At 54.3% G+C, this 19,421-nt stretch overlaps 1 protein-coding gene across 5 annotated transcripts in view; it reads left to right on the top strand.

The window, feature by feature from the left end:
• Positions 1–8,112: 8,112 nt before the first annotated feature.
• Positions 8,113–19,421, top strand: part of LOC119965404 (prolyl 4-hydroxylase subunit alpha-2-like) — a 153,664-nt gene continuing 142,355 nt past the window's right edge. For 3 of the 5 annotated variants that reach the window (XM_038796153.1, XM_038796148.1, XM_038796151.1), the window contains exon 1: positions 8,114–8,510. The gene's annotated coding sequence lies outside the window, so the exon portion shown is untranslated. Of the gene's footprint in view, positions 8,511–19,421 lie in introns of all 5 variants that reach the window. The other 2 variants (XM_038796149.1, XM_038796150.1) reach the window with 2 other exon arrangements.

Below are 19,421 nucleotides of genomic sequence, written 5' to 3'. Positions count from 1 at the left end.
AGTAGGGTGATCATGGCTCGGCACAACATTGAGGGCCGAAGGGCCTGTTCTGTGCTGTACTGTTCTATGTTCTATGATCTTGCGCCGCTGTGTATGGCTAAACATGAAAGCAACCGACCGTTGATCAGTGAGGAGAGTAAATCTCCTGCCGGCCAGGTAATGCAGCCAATACCGCACAGCTTCCACAATGGCTTGGGCCTCCTTTTCGACAGAGGGGTGCCGAATTTCTGAGGCATGAAGGCTGCGGGAGAAGAAAGCCACGGGTCTGCCCGCGTGGTTGAGGGTGGCAGCCAGAGCCACGTCCGATGCATCGCTCTCCACCTGAAAGGGGAGGGTCTCATCGACAGCGTGCATCGTGGCTTTGGCAATATCCGTCTTGATGGGGTTGAAGGCCCTGTGGGCCTCAGCCGTCAGGGGAAAAACTGTGGACATGATGAGAGGACGGGCCTTGTCCGCATAATTGGAGACCCACTGGGCGTAATATGAGAAGAACCACAGGCATTGTTTCAGGGCCTTGGGACAGTGGGGGGGGGGGGGGGGGGGGGGTGCATGCGGTTGGGGTCGGGCCCTCGGTCTCCATTTTCCACAACGTAGCCAAGAATGGCTAAGCGGATGGTGCGGAAAACGCATTTCTCCTTATTGTAGGTGAGGTTAAGGAGCTTGGCGGTATGGAGGTATTTCTGGAGATTCGCGTCATGGTCCTGCTGGTCGTGGCCGCAGATGGTGACTTTATCTAGGTATGGGAATGTGGCCCGCAGCCCATACTGGTTAACAATCTCTCGCTGGCAGACCGAGACCCCATTGGCGACGCCATAGGGAATGCTAAGGAAGTGATAGAGGCGGTCATCTGCTTCGAATGGAGTGTATTGGCGGTCCTCTGGGCAGATGGGGAGCTGGTGATAGGCGGACTTCAAGTCAACTGTGGAGAAGACCCAACACTGCGCAATCTGATTGACCATGTCAGATATGCGTGGGAGGGGGTACGCATCGAGCAGCGTGTACTGGCTGATGGTCTGACTGTAGTCGATGACCATCCGGTGTTTCTCCCCAGTCTTAACTACCACCACTTGAGCTCTCCAGGGGCTGTTACTGGCCTCAATGACCCCCCTCCTGCAGAAGCCGTTGGACTTCCGACCGATAAAGGGCCTGTCCTGTGCATTGTACCATCTGCTCCTTGTGGCCACGGGCTTACAGTCCGGGGTGAGGTTTGGAAAAGTGAGGGTGGGTCAACCTTAAGGGTGGTGAGGCCACAGACTGTGAGAGGGGGCAGGGGTCCGCCGAACTTCAGACTAAGGCTCTGGAGGTGGCACTGAAAATCGCGACCAACTAAAAGGGCAGCACAGAGGTGGGGGAGGACGTAGAGTCTGAATTTGCTGTACTCAACGCCCTGTACGGAGAGCGTCACGACACCGTACCCCAAGATTTGCATGGAATGGGATCCGGAGGCCAGGGAGATTTTCTGGGTGATGGGGAGGACCGGGAGTGAGCAGCGCCTTACCTTAGCAGGGTGGATGAAACTCTATGTGCCCCCAGAGTCGAAGCGGCAGGTCGTCTCATGCACGTTGATCCTTACAGTCGTAGTAGCGGTCGCGAGGTTGTGGGGCCGAGACTGATCGAGGGTGATGGAGGCGAGCTGCCAAAGATGTTGGGCTGATCAACGGTGGCGGAGGTATCGGAAGGCCACGAACGGCCAGGTGAGCAGGGGTCCTGAGGCGCGGTCCAAGATGCCGCCAAAGATGGCGACGCCCACGGGGCGCACATGGCGGACGACATCCAAGATGGCAGCACCCACAGGCTGCACATGGCGGGGGGGGGGGGGGGGGCGGTGAAGATGGCAGCGCCCCTGGATCGCACATGAGGGGTGCAGCGATGCTGGGCCTGGAAACGGCAGTGACTGATCGGGCCTGGCAAATGGAGACAAATAGGCCCTTCTTGCCACACCCATTGCAGGTCGTGCTCCGCGTTGGGTAGTGTTGTCTGGGATGCTTGTCCTGGCCACATAAATAGCACTTGGGGCCTCCGGAGTTAGCTGGCTGCCGCGCGGCGCAGGTTTGCGGCGTACCCGGGTCGGAAGATGGTGGGGCTCATGACGCCCACGAGGGTGCCGCGTGGTTGGAGGTGTAGGACTCTAGATTACGGGAGGCCACTTCTGGGGAGTTAGCGAGCTGCAGTCTCTGTAATGTTGAGCATACCACCTTGCAATAACCGTTGGCGAACTGAATTTAATTGAATGTAATTGAATTTAATGCCCATGACATAGGTGTCTCTGATCAGCAGTTCTGTGTGTTGGACTGCTGACACTGCCTAGCAATTACAGTTCCTACTAAGCATCCGCAGAGCACGCAAGAAATAGTCCTGAGATTCCCCCAAGAGTTGCCGTCTCATGGCCAGGAGGTGCCTGGCGAACACTTGATTCACAGTCTTGATGTACTGTCCTTTTAGTAGTGCCATCAGTTTCGTGTAGGTGGGCGCGTCCCGAATGAGGGGGGAAAACTTGTGGGCTCACCCGTGAGTAGAGGATCTGGAGCTTCTGCGGGTCTGAGAGAGCTTCTGTGGATGCTCCGAGATATCCTTCGAAGCAGGCTAGCCAGTGCTCGAAGGTGGCTGTGGCATCGGCTGCGTGACGGTTCAGCTCCAGGCAATCAGGCTTGATTAAGACGTTCTTCTCTAAAATTCTAGTGCAATAAATTGATGTACCATCAATGACCATGAGATGAAATGGTGAAACTATTGAGCCTTTATTGCACTCGATGTTAAGCCTCCTGCAGCTGGAACCAGAATGGAAGCAGCGCAGGAGAGCATACACTTTTATACAGAGCCTGCTCGGAGGAGCCAGCAGGCTGGGATTTACTGTGTGAACTGTAGTACAGTGGCAGTACCATAATACACGTAGTGTGTGATGCGCTATCAATTGCACTTAAAGACTCGAATCGGTACAAGAGAGGCTTTATTACATTGAGATGTTTATCCTTCGACTGCAGCTGGTAGAATGGCAGCTCAGGAGATCTCATACATATTTATATGACTCCCTGTGGGTGGAGCAAGCCGGCAGGGGCTACCGGCGAACCTGTAATACAGGTACTGCTGTGCATCCCTTAATACAGGCACACACACAATTACACAGTGGTGGATCACCACATTCACCCCCTGATAAAAATGAGTCCGACGGGGTGACGTGGAACTATATACATAATCCGTGAATTATTTACAGAGGGGAGGGGAAAGAAAATTAAGTGCCATCTTGCAACCCGGTGCCCGTCAGAGGTTAAGTCTGACCGGTGGTCTGACGGTTCGTTGAGAGTGACGCAGCAGTGGTGGCGACGTCTGTACAGGCGGTGTCGGCGTCGACGGCATCGGTGCTGGCGGTATTGGTGCTGGCCAGTGGCTGGATGACTCCGGGAGCATGCCATCTTCCATGTCCTGTAGTGTGGGCAGGGGAAAGAGGGATGGACCTGATGGGGCTGATGCTGGGAGCGCCGGGGGAGGGGAGGGTGGCGCGTGGGTGGGGAAGTGTGTGGGAGTGGGATCGGCACCCGAGGGAGCCAGGTCCCTGAGCGAGACCGTATCCTGGCGGCCGTCGGGTAACTCCACGTGGGTATACTGGGGGTTTGCGTGGAGCAGGCGTACCCTGTCCACCAAAGGGTCCGCCTTGTGGAGTCTGAAATGCCTACGCAGTAGGACCGGCCCTGGAGCTGCGAGCCAAGTCGGGAGCGACACCCCGGATGTAGACTTCCTAGAGAATGTAAAAACACGTTCATGTGGCGCGTTATTCGTGGCAGTGCACAGTAGAGACCGGATGGAGTGCAATGCATCAGGGAGGACCTGCTGCCAGCGAGCGGCTGGGAGGTTCCTGGACCGTAGGGCCAGCTGGACAGCCCTCCAAACCGTCCCGTTCTCCCTCTCTACCTGCCCGTTTCCCCGGGGGTTGTAGCTGGTCGTCCTGCTGGAGGCGATACCCCTGCTGAGCAGGAACTGACGCAGCTCATCGCTCATGAAGGAGGATCTCCTGTCACTGTGGATGTAGTCGGGGAAACCGAACAGAGCGAATATGGAATTGAGGGCCTTGATGACGGTGGCAGACGTCATATCCAGGCATGGGATGGCGAAGGAGAACCTAGAGAATTCATTGACCACACTAAGGATATACATGTTGCGGTCGGTGGAGGGGAGGGGCCCTTTGAAATCCACGCTGAGGCATTCAAAGGGACAGGACGCTTTCACCAGGCACGCGCAGTCTGGTTGGTAGAAGTGCGGCTTGCATTCCGCACAGACCTGGCAGTCTCTGATGACTGTCCGTACCTCCTCGACGGAGTAGGGCAGATTGCGGGCTTTGACTAGGTGGTACAACCGAGTGACCCCTGGATGGCAAAGGCTGTCGTGCAGGGCACGGAGCTGGTCCACTTGTGCGCTGGCACATGTACCTTGGGAGAGGAAGTCTGGGGGCTCGTTGAGCTTGCCGGGGCAATACAAGATCTCATAATTATAGGTGGAGAGCTCGATTCTCCACCGCAAGATTTTATCGTTTTTGATCTTGCCCCGCTGCGTGTTGTTGAACATGAAGGCTACCGACCATTGGTCAGTGAGGAGAGTGAACGTCCTGCCGGCCAGGTAATGCCTCCAGTGCCGCACCGCTTCAACGATTGCCTGGGCCTCCTTTTCAACAGACGAATGTCGAATTTCGGAGGCATGGAGGGTGCGGGAAAAGAATGCCATGGGTCTGCCTGCCTGGTTCAGTGTGGCGGCAATGGCGGCATCTGAAGCGTCACTCTCTACTTGAAAGGGCAGTGTCTCATCTACTGCATGCATCCCGGCCTTGGCTATGTCTGAGCGAATACGGGCGAAGGCCTATTGTGCCTCGGCCGTGAGGGGAAATTGAGTGGACTGTATCAGTGGGCGGGCCTTGTCCGCTTATTTGGGTCCCACTGGACGTAGTAGGAGAAGAACCCCAGGCAGCGTTTGAGAGCCTTGGGGCAGTGGGGAAGGGGGAGCTCCATGAGGGGGCGCATGCGGTCGGGATCGGGCGCCAGGAGTCCGTTTTGGACTACGTAGCCGAGGATGGCTAAGCGGTTTGTGCTGAATACACGCTTCTCCTTGTTATAAGTGAGGTTGAGGAGAGATGCTGTGTGGAGAAATTTGGCAAGGTTGGTGTCGTGGTCCCGCTGGTCATGGCCGCAGCTGGTGACATTGTCTAAGTACGGAAACGTGGCCCGCAGTCTGTACCGGTCAACCATTCGGTCCCTTTCTCTTTGAAACACCGAGACCCCGTTAGTGACGCCGAAGGGAACCCGAAGAAATTGATAAGAGGCGACCGTCCGCCTCGAAGGCAGTGTAGGGATGGTCCGATTTACAAATGGGAAGCTGGTGGTACGCGGATTTCAGGTCAATCGTTGAGAAGACCCGGTACTGTGCAATCTGATTGACCATATCAGATATGCGAGGGAGGGGGTACGCGTCGAGCTGCGTGTACCGATTGATGGTCTGGCTGTAGTCCACGACCATCCTGTGTTTCTCCCCAGTTTTAACCACCACCACTTGGGCTCTCCAGGGGCTATTGCTGGCCTCGATAATACCCTCCCGAAGCAGCCATTGGACCTCGGACCTGATGAAGGTCTTGTCCTGGGTACTGTACCGTCTACTCCTGGTGGCGACAGGCTTGCAATCTGCAGTCAGGTTGGCAAAGAGGGAGGGAGGGTCAACCTCGAGGGTCGTGAGGCCGCAAACAGTGAGTGGGGGCAGGGGCCCGCCGAATTTGAGGGTGAGGCTCTGGAGGTTACATTGGAAATCCAGGCCCAGTAATAGCGTAGCAGAGAGGTTGGGGAGAATGTACAGGCGGAAACCGCTGAATGCAATGCCTTGTACAGTGAGGTTGACCAGACAGAAACCCCGGATTGGGACAAGTGGGATCCGGAAGCCAGCGAGATCCGCTGGTTGGTGCGATGGACCGCGAGGGAGCAGCGCCTTACCGTGTCCGGATGGATGAAGCTATTGGTGCTCCCGGAGTCTAGGAGGCAGAAGGATGAGCACCATCGTCGAAGCGGTAGCCAGATTGTGAGGACCGGACTGGTCGAGCGTCATGGAGGTGAGCAGCGGGTGATCGTCCGAGGAGTCCGACGAGGAGCGGCAGCGACCCGGGTCCCACGGTCCAGTCCCGAGGGGAGGAAAAAATGGCGGCGTCCGAAGTACCTGTGGGGGAGAAGATGGCGGTGCCCATGCAGCGCATTTTGCGGGCGCGGGGCAAGATGGTGGCGCCCATGGTGCGCACGTTGTGGGGTGGGTCAAGATGGCGGCACCCACGGGCCGCACGTGGACCTGGGGGGGAAGATGGCGGTGCCCACTGGTTGCACATGGCCCCGGGAGCAGAGGATGGTGGCACCCATTGCGCGATTGGCTGAGGGAAGGGGGAGAGGTCGGGCGCGATAGTGGCAACTGCGTGTGCCTGACACACTGCTGCAAAATGGCCTTTCTTGCCACAGGATTTACAGGTCGCGGTGCGGGCCGGGCAGCGCTGGCGTGGGTGCTTCTGTTGGCCTCAGAAGTAGTAGCAGGGACCCCCAGAGTGCGTGGTGTGGTGAGCAACGCAGGCATATTGCGCAGAAGCAGCCCCAGTCGGGGGGGGGTCTGTTGCGGAGTCCACGAGAGGTAGGGTGGGTGGGCCGCGTGGCGAGCGGGGTAGGACTGTACATTACGAGAAGCGACCATCATGGAGAGCGCTAAAGTCTTTGTCGGCGTTAGGTCGAGCGCGGCCCCTTCCAGCAGTCGCTGCCGGATGGGTCCGATCCAATCCCCGTCACAAATGCTTCACGCATGAGAAGATTGGAATGTTCCATGGCCGTGACGGCCTGACAGTCACAGTCCTGTACTAGAGGCATAAGGGCACGCCAGAAGTCTTCAATCGACTCAACAGGTAGTTGTACACGAGCGGCAAGTACATGCCTCCCAAACAGAGTGTTCATCTCCTGGACGTAATTGTCTTTAAGGAGTTCCATGGCGCAAGCGTAATTCGGCGCATCATGTATCAGCGGGAACATGCTGGAGCTGAACCTTCAGTAGAGGAGTTGAATTTTCTGAGCTTCCGACGGTGCGGGGTCCGCTGAGGTGATGTAGGCCTCGAAGCAAGCCAGCCAGTGATTAAAGTATTTTCTGGCGTCTGGCGATTGCGGATCCAGCTGCAAGCCATCGGATTTTATCCTGATGTCCATGATGCAGAAAATCTCACTGTAATAAATTGATGCGCTATCAATTGCACTTAAAGACTCGAATCGGTACAAGAGAGGCTTTATTACGTGAGATGTTTATCCTCCGACTGCAGCTGGTAGAATGGCAGCTCAGGAGATCTCATACATATTTATACGGCTCCCTGTGGGCGGAGCTAGCCGGCAGGGGCTACCGGCAAACCTGTAATACAGGTACTGCTGTACATCCCCTAATACAGGCACACACACAATTACACAGTGGTGGGTCACCACAGTGTGTGACCAGTGGTGTTTATCACATGATCAACCATCTTTTCTGCGCATCTTCTTTCCCAGTCCAGCTCCTTTCCCAGTCCGCTCCAGCCAACTCTGCCCTCCTCCCATAGTAATTACCCTTATTCAACACAGTTACTGCTGACCTCAGTTCCTCACTTTCAAAGCGAAAGCTACATCCGCTGAGTACCTCCAGCATTTTCTGTTTTAAGGGAGCAAAGGCCATTTCTTACTCCACCCACCTCACCAACTATAATAAGGGTCAGGAATTGTTTCTGCCACTTGGAAGAGTAGTTATAATGTAAAACTCCAATAAAGCTGAGGGGTGAATGGCAGCTCTCTCCACCCAATGCTGGCCAGCGCCCAGAACTGAGAGCGTGCATTCCTGCACGACTCAAAGTCCAGGATAATGAGTGGAACAGTTTTATGATCCCGTAATTCATCAAAACACACCATCGTCCTGCCCTGATTTCTGTCTTTAAAATGCAGCAGGAAAGACAGAGGCGTCTGGAGAAGCTTTATTTTCCCTCAAATAAGGCTAGGTTTATTTTTTTTTCTGAATTCTCATCGATTTAGGGCAAACTTGTTGGAAAACAAATGCAGGTTTGCGAGATCAAAAAGCCTGAAACATTTCCCTGTACTCATTTCTTGTTGTACAGGGGAATGTTTTTTCCCCAATCTAAAACAATGGAGCGCTTCTGTTAACTAACTTTAAAACAATTGCAAAATAAAACAGTCACTCCCTGAATCGGGTTATTGGATACAATTTGCAAACTTTTGTCTGGGTCCCATTCACTCGACCAAATCCCGCCCCCAGGGTGCCACTTGCCAGGGATGGAGTGATTTCTGCAGGCTCCTGCTGAATTGAGTGGCGGTGGTTTTAGGAGAGGTTTGGCTGTTGGGGGCCGATCACTACGTGGCAGCAGAGAGAGATTTCAAGATCCTGGAAATCAGAAGCAGAAAAGCCAGGGAGCGAGAGAGAGGAAACAGAGGAACAGCCAACTGCCGCGGATCAACAAGGAGAGTCCTCAATTCCTCTGGGAGGTAAGACATCTCTTGGGCTGAGGACTGATTGGGATGTCGTGGGAAGCACTGTGCCTGCAGAGAGGGAGGGCTACTGATTGGAGAATCAACCTCAAATCTGCCACAGCAATCTGAAATCAGGCAGACACCGATCGCGGAGAATGGATCTAATCTGCCGCTCTCTCTCTCTCTCTGTGCCTTGTCCCCCCCCCCCCCCCCTCCCCCCGGCCTTCTGATGTTTAAAGTGTTTTCAGCAGATGTGCAGCTTCTTTAAACCCCACTGATGTCCCCTCCCCAAGCTCTGCCCGCAGCTCCTTCCAGAGTTGTGTTTGAAGTTAACTCGAGTGTCCGCTGCTGTTATATAAGCAATGTTTCGCTCAGAATGTTCCAGATGTACTTTCATTTCCCCCACTCCCATGTTTACTCAAAACGTGATAAGTTTGCAAACATTCCGAGCGCTGCATGTGTGCTTCCCGCTGACTATAATAATGGTTGTTTGCTTGTTTCTGAAAACAAATGACCAGAAAATTCAGCTCCAGTCTTACAAAGGATTCAGTTACGTTCATGTTACAGGACTGTCGGTCTGGACGTGTTTATGGACCGGTCCTTTTTGCTACAGCACACACAGCAATTCGTCACTTTCAACCCAGAAAGCGGTCTCCGCAGGGACAGAAATTGTTTTCCCCAACAAAGTTGTTCAAGCTGTTTTCAGCTGTGAGTAACACAACTCAGGAGCACAGACAGCAACAGCCCTGCTGGCTGGCAGTGTTTCACTGGGCTCAATTCTCTCTCTCTTCAGGTCCTCTGCCCTGGGAGGATGACTATGGATTTCCATGTGTTTGCCCATCGTTCGCTTGGCAATGGTTTCTGTTGCCCTCTGCAGGTCCTGGCTAGCCGGGTGTCACTCCTGCCCATACTGCCTTCCACCAGCAGCATTGGAAGGATACTCAATCTTTTTGGCCACATTATGAGCATACTCTGTGGCCTTCCAAGTCCTGGGCTTGGATTCTCTGGTTCTCCCGCCGGACGTTTCTCCGTGGCGCACCACTCGCTGGCAGTAGGCTTCTCTACTCCCGCTGAATGTCAATGGGATTTCCTATTAAAGCTGCTCGACACAGCCAAGAAACCCGTGGGCAGGAATATGCTGCTGGCAGGAACTGTGAATCCCAACGGCAGGAAAATTCCGGGCCTGGAATGTGACTTGGATTTGATTAGATTTGGGTTTGTTTTATTGTCACGTGTACCGAGGTACAGTGAAAAACTGTTCTGCGTACAGTCCAAACAGATCATTCCATACATGGATAAAGCATGAGACATACATAAATACACAATGTAAATACATGGACACAGGCATCGGGTGAAGCACAGTGGAGAAGATGTTTGAAGAGTCAGTCCATAAGAGGGTCATTCACGAGTCTGGTAACAGCAGGGAAGAAACTGTTTTTGAATCTGTTCCTGCATGTTCTTTGGCTTCTGATCTCCTGTCTGATGGAAGAAGTTGGAAGAGTAAATACCCCAGGTGGCAGGGGTCGTTGATTATGAACCGGTGCATCAGCCTCATAGGCATGAATTGGAGGCAGCGAGTGACAAAGTACTCGTACATCACAGGAGGCCATTTGGTCTGTCTAGTCTCTACCCTCTTTTTCTAAGAACAATCCTAGTTAGTCACACTCACCTGTCCTTTACCCACTTCGAAGTTGCTCCTCCTCCTTTTGAAATGAGCAAGCGTTACCAAGCACCGCTAGCAAATGAATGACCAAATACGTTTAGCATCAGTGCTGATTTCAAATTTATGCTCACAGGTGGAAGAAGGGGGTGCACAAAGATTTCCTTGGCCCAAAACAACACAATCTGTTCAGGCAGCCTCTCTTAAAGCAACTGGATTATTTTGTCTGCTTGATGTGACCATCAATTCACTTGGAACACGATTGGAAGTAAACTGTGATTTTAACAGTCTTACAACTGAGCCTGCCTGCGACCAGAAGAACTGAGAGCAGGCTCACGGCTGCAGCACTTTATACGTCCTGTAGTGGGAGGGGCCATGGGTGGGGCCATGGGCAGAGCCAAGGGTGGAGCCCTGTACAAGCTCCTCATCTCACCCTATGGGCAGAGCCGCGCAACGGATCACAGACAGAGCCCACAAGGACATAATACTATGCAATACAATAGTGTGAATTACAATACAGTATGAATTCACCACATTCACCCCCTGTAAAAAAAAAGCAAGTCCGGCGGGGGTGGCGGGTCTACAAGTTGAGCCGGTCCAGTGGCCGAGTCGTCCTTTGGGATCGGCGGAGTACCGGGGTTGAAGCCTCTTCGGGTGGCTGGGTGGTGACAGTTGGTGCGGGTATGAGGGTGGACTCCGGGGGTGTTTTGGTCCGAGCTTCATTCCTGACCGGTGTGACGGGCGAAGGGGGGCGCAGGAAACCTAGAGGCGTGGGGGCGCAGAGTGTGGGCAGGGAACCTATAAGCGCGGGAGCGCAGGGCGTGTGGGGTTGGGTGGGGTGTAGTGTGAGGGGTACCTCGGCGGTGGTGGTGGTGGATCCTGCAGGCGCCAGATCCCGGAGGGAAACGGTGTCCTGACGGCCGTCGGGGTATTCGATGAAGGCGTAGTGGGGGTTCGAATGAAGCATGAGCACTCTCTCTACTAGCGGGTCCGTTTTGTGTGCCTGGACGTGCTTCCGGAGGAGAACCGGGCCCAGTGTCCTCAACCAGGATGGGAGAGCAGCCCCCGTGGTAGTGCCCCTAGGGAAAACAAATAATCATTCATGAGGGGTCTGGTTAGTGGCAGTGCATAGGAGGGAGCTAATTGCATGGAGCGCGTCGGGGAGGAACTCCTGCCAGTGGGAGGTCGGGAGATTCCTGGACTGTAGGGTCAGTAGGACGGTCTTCCAGACCGTCGCGTTCTCCCTCTCCACCTGCCCGTTCCCCCTGGGGTTGTAGCTGTGTGGTGAATGTAATATATGTTAATATATGTTAATATATATTTTAATTCACACTGTTGTTGTAAGCGCAGTAGCGCTGTCCTACCACTAGGGGAAGTAGCGCTGGGAGCACCTAGGAACTTGTACTGGGCTCCACCCTTGGTTCCGCCCACGACTCCTCCCCCTAGTGCAGCTGTATAAGTACCCGTGTCCAGAGTCAGCCTGGGTCACTACGAGTTCATCGACAGGTAACAGGCTGGCTCTGAAATAAGTCGATTAACGCCTAGATTCACATCGGAAACACGTGTCTGGTGAATTGATGGTTCCATCAATTTAATCGACTTAAGAACAGTAAAGATCGATTATGGAATCGGCCCTCAAGCCTGGACGCCTGGAACTCAACCCGCAGGATACAGAGGCTAAAGAAATCTTCTCCCACTGGATCCGGTGCTTCAAGGCCTACCTGGCCGAAGCGAGCACAGCCAAAACTACAGAGGATCAGAAGCTGAGTTCACTGCACGCGAGGGTGAGCCATAGAATCTTGACGCAACTAAACTCGGCCAGTTCATATACTGCGGCGCTAGCAGTTCTTGAAAAAATGTATGTAAGGCCCATTAATTAAGTTTACGCTCGCCATGTATTTACGACTCGCCGTCAGCGGCCTACGGAATCACTAGCCGAATTCCTAAGAGAACTTAACAATTTGTTCAATGACTGTAATTACCAAGCGGTTACCGCGGCTGAACACAGGGAATTGGCGGTATGCGATGTTTTTGTAGCGGGCCTCAGGTCTAACTATGTGTGCCAACGACTGCTGGAAAAGGGTGCCCAGGTGTTAGAAACGACTGTGGAAGCTGCGACCACGATGGAGGTCTCCTTCCGCAGCCTTAACTCGTTCCCCGCGACCCAATCATGGGCCCCCGACCAGCGACTCCCCCTGGCCTGTGCTACGCGGCCGCCCAGCCACCATGCTGCCCCAGCCAGCCACCATGCTGCCCCAGCCAGCCACTATGCTGCTCCAGCCTGCCATTTCTGCGGCCAGAATCAGCACCCGCGGCAGCACTGCCCGGCCCGCAATGCGACCTGCAGCAGCTGCGGGTGAAAAGGGCATTACGCAAGAGTGTGCCTCGCTAAAAGGGGCCCAGCTTCCAACCCCCCAGCGACTCGCAGTAACCGCTCCCCTCACTCGCAGCCCCGCGGGGCCCGAAACACTGCGGCCTATGCCCCGACTCCGCCCCCTCCAGCCACGTGCGATCCATGGGGGCCGCCATCTTGGAAAACCTCCACCACGCGGCCGGCCACGTGCGACTCATGGGGGCCGCAATCTTGGACGCCATCTTCCTTGTCGCCCGCCACGTGCGACTCATGGGGGCCACCATCTTGGCACCTTCCTCGCCGCCCGCCACGTGCGATCCACGGGCCCGATCGGCATCTCCGCGCTCGGACAACTCAGCGGAGGAATTCGAACTAAACTATGAACTCAGAGGGCAGTCATCACGGGGCCACTCCAGCACAGCTGATCGAGCCGCCGACTACCCGCAACTCAGCACGGTCACCCTGGACCAATAACGACCAAAGAATCTACGAAACTCGATGGCAGAGGTCCATATCAACGGGTACAAAACGCCATGCCTCTTCGATTCCGGGAGCACAGAGAGCTTCATACATCCAGACCTGGTAAGACGCTGTTCGCTCCCCGTTTTCCCCGTGCAGCAAACTATCTCGCTCACTTCAGGCTCCCACTCGGTCCAGATCCAGGGGCGCACCGCCGCGACACTCACAATCCGAGGCGCTAGTTACTCGAAGTTCAAACTCTACGTCTTGCCCGAACTCTGCGCGCCACTCTTATTAGGCCTAGACTTCCAATGCAACCTCAAGAGCCTCACCCTCAGCTTCGGAGGGCCCCTGCCCCCACTCACGATCTGCAGCCTCGCTACGCTGCGAATCCCCCCCCTCCTCTCTTTGCCAATCTCACTAAGGACTGTAAACCTGTAGCCACTCGTAGCAGCGGTATAGCCTGCAGGATAGGGTATTTATCAGAGCAGAGGTCTGAAGGCTACTCAGTGAGGGGGTTATAGAGGCCAGCAATAGTCCCTGGAGAGCTCAGGTGGTGGTTGTTAAGACCGGGGACAAATTCCGTATGGTGGTCGACTACAGTCAGACTATAAATAGATTTACGCTCCTCGACGCGTATCCCCTCCGCAGGATTGCAGACATGGTAAACCAGATCGCCCAGTACCGGCTCTTTTCCACGGTGGATCTGAAGTCTGCATACCACCAGCTCCCAATCCGCCCGGAGGACCGCCACTACACGGCATTCGAGGCCGATGGCCGCCTCTTCCATTTCCTCCGGGTCCCTTTTGGCGTCACCAATGGGGTCTCGGTGTGCCAACGAGCAATGGACCGAATGGTGGACCAGTACGGGCTGCGGGCCACGTTTCCATACTTGGACAATGTCACCATCTGCGGCTATGACCAGCAGGACCACGACGCCAACTTCCACCGTTTTCTCCAGACGGCACAGAAACTGAATCTCACGTACAACAAGGATAAATGCGTTTTCCGCACATCCAGACTAGCCATCCTCGGCTATGTCGTGGAAAACGGAGTCCTGGGCCCCGACCGTATGCGCCCCCTCTTAGAACTCCCTCCCCCTCATTGTCCCAAGGCCCTCAAACGGTGCTTGGGATTATTTTCCTACTACGCCCAGTGGGCCCCTGAATATGCGGACAAAGCCCGTCCACTCTTTAGGACCACACGATTTCCCCTGTCAGCCGAGGCACGCCAGGCCTTCGACGGCATCAAGGAGGACATCGCCAAAGCGGCCATGCGGGCGGTGGATGAATCCACCCCATTTCAGGTAGAGAGCGACGCCTCAGAGGTCGCTCTTGCAGTCACGTTAAATCAGGCAGGGAGACCAGTTGCATTCTTCTCCCGTACCCTCTCCGCTTCAGAACTCCGACTCTCTTCAGTCGAGAAAGAAGCACAAGCCATTGTGGAGGCTATCCGTCACTGGAGGCACTACCTCGCAGGTAGGAGGTTCACCCTCATCACCGACCAAAGATCGGTTGCCTTCATGTTCGACAACTCGCAAAGGGGCAAAATAAAAAACGATAAAATTCTGAGGTGGAGGATCGAACTCTCCACCTACAATTACGATATCAAATATCGACCCGGGAAGCTCAACAAGCCTCCGGGTGCCCTATCCCGCGGGACATGCGCCAGCGCACAGATCGACTGATTAAAAAGCATCCACAACGACATCTGCCACCCAGGGGTCATCCGGCTCGCCCACTACATTAGGCCCGAAACCTGCCTTTCTCCAACGAGGAGGTAAAAGCGGTCACCAGGGACTGCCCGATCTGTGCGGAGTGCAAACCGCACTTCTATAGACAAGACAGGGCCCACCTCGTCAAGGCTTCTAGGCCCTTTGAACGCCTCGCGATTGATTTCAAAGGGCCACTCCCCTCAACTAACAAGAATGTTTACTTCTTAAACATCGTAGACGAGTTCTCCAGTTTTCCATTCGCTATCCCGTGCCCCCACATGACCTCCCACACAGTCATTAGGGCCCTGCATAGCATCTTCACCCTGTTTGGTTTCCCCAGCTACGTACACAGCGACCGGGGTTCGTCCTTCATGAGCGACGAGCTGCGTCAGTACCTGCTCGAAAAGGGCATTGCCTCGAGCAGGACTACCAGCTACAACCCCAGGGGGAACGGGCAGGTGGAAAGGGAGAACGCGAGGGTCTGGAAGACCGTCCTGCTGATCCTCCAGTCTAGAAAGCTCCAAGTTTCCCAGTGGCAGGAAGTCCTCCCAGACTCGCTCCACGCTATTAGGTCCCTTTTGTGTACGGCGACCAACCAGACCCCTCACGAGAGGCTCTTCATTTTCTCCAGGGGCACTACCACGGGGGTCTCACTTCCGGCATGGCTGAGGACGCAGGGCCCCATACTCCTGAGGAAACACGTCAGGGCACACAAAATCGACCCCCTTGTTGAGAAGGTGCGCCTGCTCCACTCCAACCCCCAGTACGCATTTGTCGAGTTCCCTGACGGCCGTCAGGACACTGTATCCCTCTGGGATCTGGCACCCGCCGGATCCAGTGCCCCCCTACCCCCACAGAAGGATCTCTCACCCTACACCCCATGCTGCCGCCCCCTTGCGCTCCCGAACCCACGAGCCCGCTCCACCAGTTCCGCGCCCCCGCGCCGGCCAGCCCCCAGCGCCCCAAGTCCCCGGTCGAACCAGGGGAGTATGAAGCTCAGATACAACCCTCCCTGGAGTCCCCCATCGTACCACAGCACACCACATCCATCCAGCCACCGCAAGAGGCTACAACCCCGGTGCTCCGCAGATCTCAGCGGACAATTCGACCGCCGGATAGACTGACTTTATAGACTAGACCACCACCCCCGCCGGACTTGATTTTTTTGAAGGGGGTGAATGTGGTGAATGTAATATATGTTAATATATATGTTAATTCACACTTGTTGTAAGCGCAGTAGCATTGTCCTACCACAAGGGGCAGTAGCGCTGGGAGCACCTAGGAACTTGTACTGGGCTCCACCCTTGGTTCCGCCCACGACTCCTCCCCCTAGTGCAGCTGTATAAGTACCCGTGTCCAGAGTCAGCCTGGGTCACTACGAGTTCATCGACAGGTAACAGGCTGGCTCTGAAGTAAGTCGATTAAAGCCTAGATTCACATCGGAAACACGTGTCTGGTGAATTGATGGTTCCATCAAGCTGGTAGTCCTGCTCGAGGCAATGCCCTTGTTGAGCAGGTACTGATGCAGCTCGTCGCTCATGAAGGACGAATCCCTGTGGCTGTGTACGTAGCTGGGGAAACCGAACAGGGTGAAGACACTGTGCAGGGCTCTGATGACTGTGTGGGAGGTCATATCGGGGCATGGGATAGCAAAGGGGAAGCGGGAGAATTTGTCGATGACGTTAAGAAAGTACACATTTCGATTGGTCGAGGGGAGTGGCAGGTCGCGTTGTGGGCCGGGCAGTGCTGCAGTAGGTATTGGGGCTGGCCACAAAAATAGCACGCTGGTGCTCCATAGTAAGTGGGTGGCCGCGTGGCGCAGGCCTGGGGCAGTCGCTGGTCGGGGGCCCACGATGGGGTCGCTTGGTCTGCGGGGAATGAGTTCAGACTGCGGAACGCGACCTCCATAGTAGTTGCTAGCTCTACAGTGTCCTCCAAGTTCTGGGCCCCTTTCTCAAGTAGTCGCTGGCGCACATAGTTAGACCTGAGCCCCGCAACGTATACATCACGGACAGCGAGTTCCATATGCTGGGAGGCCGTTACAGCCTGAAAGTTGCAGTCCCGGGCAAGGGCTTTTAAGTAGCGCAGGAAGTCTTCCAGCGACTCTGTGGGGCGCTGGCGGCGGGTCGTGAAAATGTGCCGCACGTAGACCTCATTTATCGGCCGCACATACAATCGGTCGAGCATAGCAAGCGCCTCAGTATATGAGGTGGTACAATTGAGTTGCGTAGAGATACGATGGCTCACCCGTGCCTGCAGTAGGCTGAGTTTCTGCTCCTCTGTAGTCTCGGATGTGCTTGATTCAGCCAGGTAGGCCTTGAAACATCGAAGCCAGTGTAGGAAGATTTCCTTCGCCTCTGCAGCCTGCGGGTCGAGTTCTAGTCGATCAGGATTGAGAGCCGATTCCACAGTAGTTTTCTTCAAGTTTTCTAAGACTATTAAATTAATGTGACCATCAATTCACTTGGAACACGATTGTAAGTAAACTGTGGTTTTAATAGTCTTACAATTGAGCCTGCCTGCGACCAGAAGAACTGAGAGCACACTCACGGCAGCAGCACTTTATATTTCCGGTAGTGGGAGGGGCCATGGGCGGAGCCATGGGCGGAGCCAAGTGTGGAGCCTGTACAAGCTCCTCATCTCCCCCTATGGGCAGAGCTGCACAACGGCTCATAGACAGAGCCCACAAGGACATAATACTATGCAATACAATACAGTGTGAATTACAATACAGTATGAATTTACCACACTGCTCAGGTAGCTCTTTCAACTGAATCAGTATCCAATCTATTGCTGAAGCTTTTTTATTTAAGGAGGTGATGGCAGGGAACAGGGAAATCATTGATTTTAAAGTTCTTTTAAAAATGTTTTGGTTTTATAAATTCAGAGTACACAATTATTTTTTTCCAATTAAGGGGCAATTAACTTGGCCAATCCACCTAACCTGCACATCTTTGGACTGTGGGGGCGAGACCCATGCAGACACAGGGAGAATGTGCAAACTCCAAACAGACCCGGGGCCCGGATCGAACCCGGGTCCTCAGCACCGAAAGCAGCAGTGCTAACCACTGCGCCAGCGTGCTGCACAGGGAACAGGGAAATCTGAGTGGAAGTTACTCGGGGCACCTCCACCCATGATCTCTGAAATTCCTTCCCAAAGATCTGGGGCTGCATTCTCCGATTCTCAGGCTGTGCCCTGACACCGGCGTGGGAACAGTGGTCTTTTACGACCGGAGATTTGGCGTAAAATGGCCACCAATCCTCCGTTTGGCTGGAGGCGAGCAGCCAGGCAGCGTAGAGTACCCGGCTCTAGCTGCCGATACAGCCTGGAGAATTGCCGGATCTGTGGCCACGCATGCGCACGGTAGCGGTCTGCAGCGGCCACGCTGTGCGACATGGCGCCGTCCGTGCGTGGACCCAACCTGCAAAATAGTGCCCCCTCTTTGGCCGGCTTGCGAGCCCCGGACCACGTTCCAAAAGTGCCCACAGTTCCTGCCAAAGACTGCTTTCCTGCGGATCGGCTCTTCCCCGACTGTGGCGGCGCTGGACTGAGTTCCCGACAGGTAAGACATGAGACACCCATGCCGTCGGGGACTCTGCAGGTCGGGGGACGGGCATCGGGGAGTGGGCCTCAGGCAATGTCCTGAGTCCGCCGATACTGCGTTCAGCGTACACCTGGAGTACGGCGCTTTGGAAGGGGTGGAGCATCGCGAAAGCAGTGCAGCCCCCGATTTGATCAGAAAAGGGGATTCTCTGGCTGACCTACAAACGCGATTTCGGCGGCAGCGACCGGAGAACCCCGCCCCTAATCTACAACGTTTCAAAAATTCCTAACAACATTTCATGGGAACACCTTTCCCCACCACCAATTTTTGTTTTCACTTTCCCTCCTTGGTACCATCCCCCCTTCCTATCTGGGATGCTGTGAATATTTGTTGTATATTTAACAAGATTCCTTCTAAATCAGGGAAATTCTCAACTTGTACACAGTCAGGGAGAGAGTGATTGTCAACACAAAATGAAAGAAAGTGTGAAGTCATTCATTTCAGTAGAAAGATCACAGAGAGACAGTGCAAAGTAAAGGGTGCAACTCTAACACAGCTGCGGAAGCAGAGGGATCTGGGTGTATATGAGAGAGCAGTTAATAAAGCATTCAGTATCTTATGCTTTATTAATGGAGGCATTGTGTTAAAGGCAATGATGTTATGTTAAACTTCTATAGAACACTTGTTCGACCTCAAGTGGATTATTTGTCCAGTTCTGGGCATCACAGGTTAGGAAGAATATGACAACATTAGACAGAGTGCAGGAAAGATTCACGGGAATGGCTCCAAGGATGAGGAACTTCAGTTATTAAGGTGGGTTGGAGAAGTTGGGATTATTTTTCTTGGGGAAGAGAATGTTAAGAGGTATTCAAAATCAGAATAGATAGGCAAAAACTGTTCCCAATGGTGGAAGGATTGAGAACCAGAGGGCCAGATTTAAAATAATTGGCAAAAGAAGCAATGGTGACATGAGGAAAATCTTTTTCACACAGCGAGTGGTTAAGATCTGGACTGCGCTGCCTGACAGTGTGACGGAGACAGGCTCAATCGAGAGGAAATTGGATTATTATCTGAAAAAGAAGAATGTGCAGGGCTGCAGAGCACAGGCAGGAAATTGACAATAGGTGAATTGTTCCTTCAGAGAGCCAGTATAGAGATGACATTCTGCGTGGCCTCTTTCTGCACAGTAACCATT

Source organism: Scyliorhinus canicula, chromosome 4 (genome assembly GCF_902713615.1).
Source record: "Scyliorhinus canicula chromosome 4, sScyCan1.1, whole genome shotgun sequence".
Classification (NCBI taxonomy): domain Eukaryota; kingdom Metazoa; phylum Chordata; class Chondrichthyes; order Carcharhiniformes; family Scyliorhinidae; genus Scyliorhinus; species Scyliorhinus canicula.
This window is presented reverse-complemented; position numbering and strand designations above follow the sequence as displayed.